Raw genomic sequence first — 12,941 nt, forward strand, 5'->3', positions numbered from 1 at the left:
GATCCCTGGTCAGGGAACTAGATGTCTCATGCCACAATCAAGAGTTTGCATATGCAGCAATGAAGACTCGATGTGCCAAATAAATAACTATTAAAAAAGAGAGAGAAAGGACTGGGTTAGTTAATATACACACAGTACCTGGACATAATAAGTGCTAAATAAATATTTAATAATGGAGAGTTGCTACCTCTTAAGGTTGTTGTAAGAATTAAATGAGCTCATCTCTGGCTCAAACGGATAATTCTTTTCTGGAAAAAAAAACCTGACTTCACTTTTGTCAAAAGCAAAATTATCATTAATTTCTCTAGATGGGTAAAAATGTGCTGTCTTCCAAACTGAGCTCCAAAGTTGACAGACATTTTGCTAAAACAATACCAAATTTCATTAGAATGTCTAGACTTTCTTGTAGAGGTATCAGTTCAGTTCAGTCGCTCACTCGTGTCCAACTCTTTGTGACTCCATGAATCGAAGCACGCCAGGCCTCCCTGTCCATCACCAACTCCCGGAGTTCACCCAGACTCACATCCATCGAGTCAGTGATGCCATCCAGCCATCTCATCCTCTGTCGTCCCCTTCTCCTCCTGCCCCCAATCCCTCCCAGCATCAGAGTCTTTTCCAATGAGTCAACTCTTCCCATGAGGTGGCCAAAGGACTGGAGTTTCAGCTTTAGTATCAGTTCTTCCAAAGAAATCCCAGGGCTGATCTTCAGAATGGACTGGTTGGATCTCCTTGCAGTCCAAGGGACTCTCAAGAGTCTTCTCCAACACCACAGTGCAAAAGCATCAATTCTTTGGTGCTCAGCCTTCTTCACAGTCCAACTCTCACATCCATACATGAACAATGGAAAAACCATAGCCTTGACTAGACGAACCTTTGTTAGCAAAGTAATGTCTCTGCTTTTCAATATGCTATCTAGGTTGGTCATAACTTTCCTTCCAAGGAATAAGCGTCTTTTAATTTCATGGCTGCAGTCACCATCTGCAGTGATTTTGGAGCCCAAAAAAATAAAGTCTGACACTGTTTCCACTGTTTCCCCATCTATTTCCCATGAAGTGATGGGACCGGATGCCATGATCTTCGTTTTCTGAATGTTGAGCTTTAAGCCAACTTTTTCACTCTCCACTTTCACTTTCATCAGGAGGCTTTTGAGTTCCTCTTCACTTTCTGACATAAGGGTGGTGTCATCTGCATATCTGAGGTTATTGATATTTCTCCCGGCAATCTTGATTCCAGCTTGTGTTTCTTCCAGTCCAGCGTTTCTCATGATGTACTCTGCATAGAAGTTAAATAAGCAGGGTGACAATATACAGCCTTGACGTACTCCTTTTCCTATTTGGAACCAGTCTGTTGTTCCATGTCCAGTTCTAACTGTTGCTTCCTGACCTGCATACAGATTTCTCAAGAGGCAGGTCAGGTGGTCTGGTATTCCCATCTCTTTCAGAATTTTCCACAATTTATTGTGATCCACACAGTCAAAGGCTTTGGCATAGTCAATAAAGCAGAAAGAGATGATGTTTTTCTGGAACTCTCTTGCTTTTTCCATGATCCAGCGGATGTTGGCAATTTGATCTCTGGTTCCTCTGCCTTTTCTAAAACCAGCTTGAACATCAGGAAGTTCACGTTCACATATTGCTGAAGCCTGGCTTGGAGAATTTTGAGCATCACTTTGCTAGCATGTGAGATGAGTGCAATTGTGCGGTAGTTTGAGCATTCTTTGGCATTGCCTTTCTTTGGGATTGGAATGAAAACTGACCTTTTCCAGTCCTGTGGCCACTGCTGAGTTTTCCAAATTTGCTGGCATATTGAGTGCAGCACCTTCACAGCATCATCTTTCAGGATTTGAAATAGCTCAACTGGAATTCCATCACCTCCACTAGCTTTGTTTGTAGTGATGCTTTCTAAGGCCCACTTGACTTCACATTCCAGGATGTCTGGCTCTAGGTGAGTGATCACACCATTGTGATTATCTGGGTCATGAAGATCTTTTTTGTACAGTTCTTCTGTGTATTCTTGCCACCACTTCTTAATATCTTCTGCTTCTGTTAGGTCCATACCATTTCTGTCCTTTATCGAGCCCATCTTTGCATCAAATGTTCCCTTGGTATCTCTAATTTTCTTGAAGAGATCTCTAGTCTTTCCCATTCTGTTGTTTTCCTCTATTTCTTTGCATTGATCCCTGAGGAAGACTTTCTTATCTCTTCTTGCTATTCTTTGGAACTCTGCATTCAGATGCTTATATCTTTCCTTTTCTCCTTTGCTTTTCGCTTCTCTTCTTTTCACAGCTATTTATAAGGCCTCCCCAGACAGCCATTTTGCCTTTTTGCATTTCTTTTCCATGGGGATGGTCTTGATCCCTGTCTCCTATACAATGTCACGAACCTCCGTCCATAGTTCATCAGGCACTCTATCTATCAGATCTAGGTCCTTAAATCTATTTCTCACTTCCACTGTATAATCATAAGGGATTTCATTTAGGTCATACCTGAATGGTCTAGTGGTTTTCCCTACTTTCTTCAATTTAAATCTGAATTTGGCAATAAGGAGTTCATAATCTGAGCCACAGTCAGCTCCTGGTCTTGTTTTTGCTGACTGTATAGAGCTTCTCCATTTTTGGCTACAAAGAATATAATCAGTCTGATTTCGGTGTTGACCATCTGGTGATGTCCATGTGTAGAGTCTTCTCTTGTGTTGTTGGAAGAGGGTGTTTGTTATGACCAGTGCATTTTCTTGGCAAAACTCTATTAACCTTTGCCCTGCTTCATTCCGTATTCCAAGGCCAAATTTGCCTGTTACTCCCGGTGTTTCTTGACTTCCTACTTTTGCATTCGAGTCCCCTATAATGAAAAGGACATCTTTTTTGGGTGTTAGTTCTAAAAGGTCTTGTAGGTCTTCATAGAACCGTTCAACTTCAGCTTCTTCAGCGTTACTGGTTGGGGCATAGACTTGGATTACTGTGATATTGAATGGTTTACCTTGGAAACGAACAGAGATCATTCTGTTGTTTTTGAGATTGCATCCAAGTACTGCATTTCGGACTCTTTTGTTGATCATGATGGCTACTCCCATTTCTTCTGAGGGATTCCTGCCCCCAGTAGTAGATATCATGGTCATCTGAATTAAATTCACCCATTCCAGTCTATTTTAGTTCGCTGATTCCTAGAATGTCGACATTCACTCTTGCCGTCTCTTGTTTGACCACTTCCAATTTGCCTTGATTCGTGGACCTGACATTCCAGGTTCCTATGCAATATTGCTCTTTACAGCATCGGACCTTGCTTCTGCCACCAGTCACATCCACAGCTGGGTATTGTTTTTGCTTTGGCTCCATCCCTTCATTCTTTCTGGAGTTATTTCTCCACTGATGTCCAGTAGCATATTGGGCACCTACTGACCTGGGGAGTTCCTCTTTCAGTATCCTATCATTTTGCCTTTTCACACTGTTCATGGGGTTCTCAAGGCAAGAATACTGAAGTGGTTTGCCATTCCCTTCTCCAGTGGACCACATTCTGTCAGATCTCTCCACCATGACCCGCCCGTCTTGGATTGCCCCACGGACATGGCTTATGGCCATAGTTAACAGCGGCTGCCACGATACAACCTAGCAGGAAATTTTCTCCATAATCACTAGGCTGGCTGTTTACCTCTTTCCCTAAGCCTTTGTCCTTATTACCCAGTATACGCTGGAGACAAGAGCTCATGAACAGTGGACATGTGGTCCTCAATGTGTATGTCATTCAGTCTTTAATGCAAAAAATAAGAGGAAGAATCAGTGAAAACAATTCTAACATTGCACTCACCCAGTAGATTGCCATCATAGAAGTCACAATGCTGCTGCCAAGAACTGGTCAATTGCAAGGACTTTGAGAAGCAAAGATGACTGATCCATGCAGATGGTGAAGCCCAGCTGCCCCTGAGCCTGAGAAATCCACATGGGGCTTCAGAAACACAAATGCTTTCCAAGTCAGCCTTTGTGAAACCCCTTATAAAGTCCAGGTCTCCTCATCTAGGAATACATCTTGGGGTACAGCGTGACTCATAGTGTATTAGAATACTCACTAAATGTCACCATCGTTATTCAGGTAAGACGAACAAGTTGGAATTTTCCTTGAAAAAGAACCATCAGAATGAAACTGTAGACTACTTGGTTACTAATTACTTCTAATTACTAATTACATTGTAGGTTACTTCAATTTGGTTACTAAATTTAACACCCATGTGACATGAATATATGTTGATAATTCTGCCCTGTGACATTTTTAGAAGTTCACTTTTTGGGGTCATCTGGGGCATGTTTGATAATAGAGTATTGGAATGGCACAAAAGCAGGTATATAATATTGGATGCTTTTTTTTTTTTTTTCCAAGAAAAAATTCAACTTCATCATGTAAAATGTAGATGATCCTATTGTGAGTCAAAGTACATGAATATTTACCTGAAAGTTTGATGCATAGAGGTAACCTAGAGGTTGTTAACTTTGCTGAGGCACCTCAACTTCTTGACAGAATGAGATGTGGGCACATCCAAGTCAGTAAACTTTTCCACTCTCAGCAAGTCCAAATGCTTCATCTCAATTAATGCTGCTGTTAACTAACACAGAGGCAATCATGCAGCCTGCACCATCCACCTGGCCAATCTGAGTTGTGGATGTTCTAAGACATCCACAAAGGGATGTCTTAGGATGACAGTAAAGCCATTTACTAAAAGTAAGGCTCATGAAAAGTGAAAGTGTTAGTCGCTCAGTCGTGTCCGACTCTTTGCAACCGAGTAGACTGCAGCGCACCCAGACTCCTCTGTCCGTGGGATTCTCCAGGCAAGAATACTGGAGTAAGTTACCATTCTCTTCTCCAGGGGATCTTCCTGACACAGGGACTGAACCTGGAGCTTCTGCATTGCAGACAGATTCTTTACCATCTGAGCTACCAGGGAAGCCCATACTTCAGTGTCAAATCTTCTTACATATCAAACCCAGGATCGACACTCTCTTCTTATGAGTAAAGTTGCTTTTACACCTGAATTTTGATGACTCAGGATTCCATCACATCAGGCAGGACCACAGTCCCCTCGAGTATTTTGGAAGTCCTAGGGCTTCCTCACTGATTCACAAACAAGCTCAGCCCTCAGGTGCAGCTTGCTTCCACAGGCTTCTGTTGGGCTCCACTATTTCAGCGGGGGCTCTTCCTGTAGGAGAATGCTGCCTGCTTAAATGTTCCTAAACTGTGAAGCTTGTAAGTTGCCAAGATAGTGCTGTGTTCCCAGAACATAGAATCCTTGCCTCTCGTCTCACGGGGACTGGTCCATCAGGCTGGGGTCAGGACCAACCACCATAGCAACTCTCACTGCCCTTAGCTCTCCTGTCTCTTCCCCAGCACACAAGCCCACCATCTGCAGAAAACTTCCCCCACACCAGCCCCCTTTTCAAAATGTCTATCAGCTCCTGCAAGGTAGTTGGCAGTCTGGGAGTATATCACCTTCAGTTGAATAGTATCTCCCAGCTTGATGTATACAGTATGTCCCCTACATACGAGGGAATTCAAGAGTGCATCTGTAAGTCCAGTTTGTTCCTAAGTCCAACAAAGCCTAGGTACCCAACTAACAATCAGCTATATAGCACTGTACTAAAATAGGTTTATAATACTTTTTACACAAATAATACATAAAAAGCAAACAAAAAATAAAACACTTTTATATCTTTTAAAGTACAGAACCTAGAAAAGTACAGTACTACAGCACAACAGCTGTCATACAGGGGCTGGCATCGAGTGAACAGGCAAGAAGAGTTCCTGGAGGAGGGAGATGAGCTGGGAGATGGTAGAGCTGAAGGGTCGTCAGCAGTAGCAAATGAAGGGCAAGCTCCAGTTGCACCCAGGCCTCATGTTATGGCACAGGTTCTGGTTCCTTGTTGGAACCAGGCGCATGTTCGCATCTTTGAAAGCTTGTAACTTGAAGGTTTATATGTAGGGGACTTACTGTATATGATTGCTAATTCTGTCAACAACCCTTTAAAGGTATCATGGCACCTTTTTACAGAAAAAGAAATTGAGCAATAGGAATATTAAGAAATTTATCTAAATTCACTATCCCAAAATGTAATATATTATATACATTAAATTTTAAAAATACCATTTTCCAGTTGCTCAAAGTATTTTATGAACCTCATTTCATACTTTCTGTAAGATGGTTCAGATATTACCTTTATTCACAGATACCTCTGTTGTATAGAATAAGTAAGAGATTTGTACATAATTCAGATGGTAAGATCCTGCTTAGTATGTTATCTTTAAGACCTTTCTTCACTGTAACCTAATATATTTAACTCATGGAGAATGGTGCCTCGTGCTATTTCTTTTCCAGTAGATTTTTCTTCTTATGATTTAAGATAATATTTTCGACATTAAAAACAAAGCCCCCCAAAATTTAATATCAGCATCTGTATTAGCCAGCACTCTTGTCTAGAAATGACAGAAACCTATTAGCTTGGGTAAAAAGAGTTTATTGGCTCATCTAATCATTCAGGGAGAGGAACAGGGGTACAGCGAGCTTCAGCGCCACAAGTGATGCTAGGATTCTGCACCTCTTCCTCTCTGTTTTGAGACCATTCTCTAGCTGCCTCCACCTAGCTGGAGAAACAGCAAACAGCAGCACCCAGGTCCAGAGGAAGGACCACCCTATCGCCAGAGATTCAGTTCTGAGAGTTGAGGAAGCACTGGACTGGTCTGCCTGACAAGTCATATGTCTGTCTCCATGGCCAGTGGTGTGGGCTATCATAACCGGTTGGAACTATTTGGGGTTGGATCTGCCTGCCAGTGCAGGAGTTGCTAGAGATGCGAGTTCGATTCCTGGGTTGGGAGGATCCCCTGGCAGAAGAAATGGCAACCTATTCCCGTATTCTTGCCTGGGAAATCCCATGGACAGGGGTGTCTAGGAGGCTACAGTCCTCGGGGCAGCAGAGAGTCAGACACGACTGAGCATGCATGCATATTTGGGGTTGGGGGAAGACGCATTCTCCCAAGACACGTGAGTCATTAGTTGCAGAACACAGTAGAATGCCAGGCAGGCAAAACAGATGTCTACTGAACATTGTTTAATCTGTTTGGGAATAAAGTGAGATGTAAATAAATGTGATTGATGTATTATTATAAAGTGTGATCCTGCAGTGTTGCAGATGTGATTAGCCAAGACGAGGTGATATTGGAGTTGGATGGGCCCCTATCCAGTGTGACTGGTATCCTTACAAGAAGACAGACACACGGGGGCTAAGACACACAGAGTGAATGCCGGTGACGAGGCAGGCAGAGACTGGAGTGATGCAGCCACAGCCAGAGGATGCTGGAGATGGCTGGGAAGCCACCAGCAGCTAGAAGAGGCAAGGAAGGATCCTCCTCTGTGTTTCAGGGAAGCCTGAGCCCTGCTGATACCTTGATTCGATTCCTAGGTTGGGAGGATCAGCCCTGCTTGATCTGCCCTGCTGATACCTCATAGCCTGCAGACCTGAGACATTACCTGTATTTCAAAAAACACATTTATTTATTTACTTCTTTATAACACCAGGTCTTAGTTGAGGCATGCAGAATCTTTTCCTTGTGGCATGTAAGATCTAGTTCCCTGCCCAGGGATGGAACCTGGGCCCCCTACATTAGGAGCGTCCTAGCCACTGGACCATCAGGCAAGTCCCCATTTCTGTTGTTTTAAGCCACTGAGTTTATGGTACTTTCTTAAGGCAGCCCTAGCAAACTCATGTAATCATCAACTCCTGTCTGAGCCTAACTCAAAGAGGGAAAGTTCTGCAAAGATTTTATTGCACTCCACCCCCCACTTCAAATAAGAACATAGTCTTGACCTCCCAGCTCTGCCTTCCCTCAGTACCTTGAAAACCCATAAAATAAAAGGAACACAAGAGACGTCTGCTATTTCTCTTGTCAAGGTACCAGGCTTCTGTTTACATCCCACAGTTTCTACCATATCTTGGTATTGAACTCAGTATCTGGCTTTGACTATCCCAAAGGACAGTGTACAAGGCTGTGGGGGGTGGGGTTCCTGTGAGAGGACTGGGGACATCACAGAGGTGTCTGAAAGCACTTAGCTGTGAGCAGTAGGAAAGCCACGCTGAAATGTCTAGCTGCTCCGGGCTGTCCTGCCAGGAAATGAGAGTGTGTGAAGCCCAGCAGAGAGTGCAGGAAGGCTGAGTGCACTCCAGTGCTCTGCCCTCCTAACTCACTCTGGTTCTGTTCAAAGCTGTATCATGTGCATAAGCTTCTCTAGCATTGGACCCTCTCATTTGACTTTGGACTGGCCAAAATGTTTCTTTGGATTTTTTTCATACCATCTTATGGAAAAACCCGAATGAAACTTTTGGCCAACCCAGTATTTGCAATATGAACATTTAACTCAAACGAATTTTTCTCAAATAATCTGTTGGAGAAATAGAACATCTTAGAACAACAACGAAAGTGACTTCACTGTACGTGGTTTGCCTACTTCCCAATATTTAGAAAGGGTGCCCCATTAAATTTGTATGGTGTTTGTTGCCTTTTAACACAGTTCTCTGCTTAAATAGTTCTTCATTAGTGAACAAATCCTAACCAGGGTGGCAGGAAAAATGCCACTGGTATAACATATATCACTGTGTTTGTAGAAAGTAAGCTATACGGTGCAAAATAATAGGTGGTGTTGCTCAATGGCCCAGAGTAGGTTCACAATAAATGTTTATTCAATGAGTGGATGAGTGAACAAATTTTGAGTAAAGCTCATACATAGCCACAGAGACAAAGCTACAAAGTGAACAGTGCTTACAAAGACTGCACATCAAAGGGCAGGAATACACTGAATTAGTCCAGTTCCCCAGAGCACCCTAAAATTGCGTTTATTGGAATACTCAAAATTCTGTAGCACAAAATACTGTTGAGCGTCCCTTGGTTCAAAGCATAACCTCAGAATTGCTAACAGAGGCCTGTAAATGCCTGGGCACGTTATAAACCTGTTGCTGTTCATATTGTACACAAAGGAGGTGGGATGAAGTATTAACCGTGGTCGTTCCAGGGTGGCCTTTTCCCAGGCCTTGTGCATGTCCCTAAGCCTGTGGACCCCAAATCAGCACACAGTGCAATTAATAGGAAAAAGGGAGTAGAACTTAGATTCCCATTTGACTAAGCCAACAGCGTAGGCAAATAACCCCGCCTCAGTGAGCAAAGAGAGAATGAAGGGCCAGTTAAATCTTAAGAGGATTTCTCTTCTGGTCTTTGCTCACCAACAAACATGCATTAACTGATGATTTAACAACTTTATTTTGTGTCTTCCACCCACTCCCACCACGATCTCCATGTAGGATTCAACTTGGTTAAAGCTGTGAGAAGTTTAATCACCTTTTATTTGTCTTCAAGCATTTAGCAACTAATCCACTAAAATCAATCCCCTTTTTAAAAATGTTGATTTATTTTTAATTGAAGGATAATTGCTTGGGGTCCATTATATACCTGATCTTTTTCTACTTCCCTATTCCCTCTTCCCCCACGAACACACACACACACTCAAATTGGAAGAGAAAAATAAATGTAAACTCAAGAAAGACCCTTTGCAGGATTAGAGAGATTGATTGTATATGGATGTATTCCATTTGCCTTCATTTTTGTAGTGTAACATGTTGACTCTGATTGTGAGTTACATATATTCATTGCAAAAATATTTAGAAAATAAAGAAAGGAATGTAAAATATAAAATCACATGTAATCCTGCTACTCAGCTGTGATAAGTATTAACATTCATGTATATAGCCCACTAGGCCTTTTCTTATACATACATATATATACATATACTTTTTATTAAACAAAATTTGGATCACAGTATCTACACATTGTAATCAATTTCAGTTTTCAAATGGTAAACATAACCAATAAATTTCAGGAAAGAAAAGAAAAAGATCCTTCCCTTTAGGCTTCTCTTCACTAATTTTATCAATTTCTATTTCTTGTTCTTTTGTATTTTACACTTCTTTTATTTCCATCCAATTCTGGTGGCAAATAGCTCCTTGTTTTCTATGTCTTGTAGACCACCTACCACAGTTTTTGATAAGTTACTAAAATTTGCAAATCACACAGTGGGTAAGTTTGAAGGAATTATTACAAGATCAAGGACTGAAAATTAATATTATCGTAACTGGCAGACTCAAACAGTTTTTAACTATAATGCATTCCATATGCTCAGTCAGCTGCTGGCAGTGTTTATCCAAATATCAGAATTTGGCACTTTATGGGCAGGAGACAGATTCTTGTTGAGATGGAAGCTCAAGCTTCATATGGGTCTTTTTTCTCAAGAGAATCCTGGTGGGTTTGGGCATTTCTATTACTTGGTTTCTTCCTGGGTGTCATTTTGGAATCATATGGGTTTCATCAGTAAGTTTCTGCCTGACATATCTAGTCTATGGTGATGAAAATAAAGTAGTGACCTGTGTGTGTTTGTTGAACTCCAGACACACTACTGTATGAACACACACATAGGTCACTTCTATTTTGATTTCTATCAAACTGCCATACAATTGTGCTCATTTCACATGCTAACAAGGTAATACTCAAAATTCTTCAAGTTAGGCTTTAGCAGTACGTGAAGAACTTCCAGATGTACAAGCTGGATTTAGAAAAGGGAGAGGAACCAGAGATCAAATTGCCAACATCCGCTGGATCATAGAAAAAGCAAGGGAATTCCAAAAAATCATCTAGTTCTTTTTTTTTTTTTTTTTTTTTCAGTGTTACAGCTCTATTTTATTTAGGAGATAGCAGGAGAATCCAAGACTCGAAGAGAAGAGAGTGGAGGAGTGCGTGGGGAGGGGGAGAGAGAGAGAGAGAGAGAGAGAGCGAGCGTGCGCATGCACGCGGGACAGAGAGTCCGAGAGAAAGCGCTTTGGCTCCTCCTTTTATGTTTTTTCCTCCACCTGAGCCTGCCCTATGCAAATTGGGCTTAGCCAGGAGTGCTGTTTGTTCTGTTTGTTCTGCCTGAAGTCTTCACTCTGGTCCTCGGATCTTCCTTGTCTTTTACCCACCACCATTTTGGACTCCTTTTCCCTATTCTACCTACCTAACATTCCCCCCTCAAGAGATGGGAGGCCCAATTCTTTGGGAATAGGGGCATCGAGGTCTTTCTGGCTACTTCCTGCTGAACTGGGACAGAGAGGGGTATTGGGCCTCCCCCTCTTGCTAGTCTCAATCCTCAGAGTCCTTATAGCGGTGTCCAAGGGTGTGTGATATTTTCCGTGGTCAGCTGTAGTTTTATATCTTTGTTGAACTGGCACTGCATGTTGTAGCTGGTTGACAGGTGTATTGAGTGTCCTCTTCTGTTTTCTTCCATGGCTTGACTCGTGAGTAGTGAATCCAGGAGTCATGTCCTGGTACCTTGACTGCCGGCTCTTCTTTTTCCATCCAAGACAAAGCTGCTTCCATCAGTGTACCAGATTTCCTCAGGATTGGTCAGAGGATCTTCTGACAATCCCTCTCGGGGTTTTGTCCAGGGGTCCAAGATTTCTTAACTGGAGGTCTTCTGGAATCTGAGACTGGGCCGTGTAGCTTTCTGCTGAGTTCGTTTATCGTTGTCCCGGTTTCCAGCACGATGGGCCTTCCCCTGCGCTGGGTTTCTTCGCCTTCCACTTCTAGCGTGGGAGCTTCGCTGAGTTGGGCTCCTGCTGTGCTTGGCCTCTTCCACGCAGAGGTTGTTTCAGCCAGGTTAAACCCGAGTCACGGCACCATAGATGTCACGCGAGTGTTTGTTCCTTGGTTCTTTGTCTCGTCACAACAAAGATTTGGAGCGACAGACATTAAAGCCCTCGGCGCGTCACAGCTCTTGGGTCTTGGACAAACCGTACTACAGCTCTTAGGCAAATCAGTGTTACAGCTCTATTTATTTAGGAAATAGCAGGAGAATCCAAGACTCGAAGAGAGTGGAGGAGTGCGTGGGGAGGGGGAGAGAGAGAGAGAGAGAGAGAGCGCGCCAAAAAATCATCTAGTTCTGCTTCATTAACTATGCAAAACTCTTTGACTGTGTGGATCACAACAAACTGGAAAATTCTTAAAGAGATGGGAATACAAGACCACCTCACCTGCCTCCTGAGAAGCCTGTATGCAGGTCAAGAAGCAACAGTTAGAACCAGACATAGAACAACAGACTAGTTGCAAATCGGGAAAGGAGTATGTCAAGGCTGTATATTGTCACCCTGCTTATTTAACTTATATGCAGAGTACATCATGAGAAACGCTGGGCTGGAAGAAGCACAAGCTGGAATCAAGATTGCCAGGAGAAATATCAATAACCTCAGATTGCAGATAATACCACTCTAATGGCAGAAAGCAACCAGGAAGTAAAGAGCCTCTGGATGAGGGTGAAAGAAGAGGGTGAAAGAAGAGAGTGAAAAGTTGGCTTAAAACTCAACATTCAAAAAACTAAGATCATGGCAGCCGGTCCCATCACTTCATGACAAGTAGATGGGGAAAAACTGTAAATTGTGACAGACTTTATTTTCTTGGGCTCCAAAATCACTGCAGATGGTGACTGCAGCCACAAAATTAAAAGATGCTTGCTCCTTGGAAGAAAAGCTATGACAAACCTAGACAGTATATTAAAAAGCAGAAACATCACTTTGCTGACAAAGGTCCATATAGTCAAAGCTATGGTTTTTCCAGAAGTCATGTACGGATGTGAGAGTTGGACCATAATGAAGGCTGAGCACCAAAGAATTGATGCTTTTGAATTGTGGTGCTAGAAAAGACTCTTGAGAGTCCCTTGGACTGCAAGGAGATCAAACCAGTCAATCCTAAAGAAAATCAACCCTGAATGCTCATTGGAAGGGCTGAAGGACTGGTGCTAAAGCTGAAGCTCCAAAACTTTGGCCACCTGATGGAAAGAGCTGACTCATTGGAAAAGACTGATGATGGGAAAGATTGAGGGCAAGAGGAGAAGGGGTC

The sequence above is a fragment of the Bos indicus x Bos taurus genome, chromosome 17, assembly GCF_003369695.1.
Source record: "Bos indicus x Bos taurus breed Angus x Brahman F1 hybrid chromosome 17, Bos_hybrid_MaternalHap_v2.0, whole genome shotgun sequence".
Classification (NCBI taxonomy): Eukaryota; Metazoa; Chordata; class Mammalia; order Artiodactyla; family Bovidae; genus Bos; species Bos indicus x Bos taurus.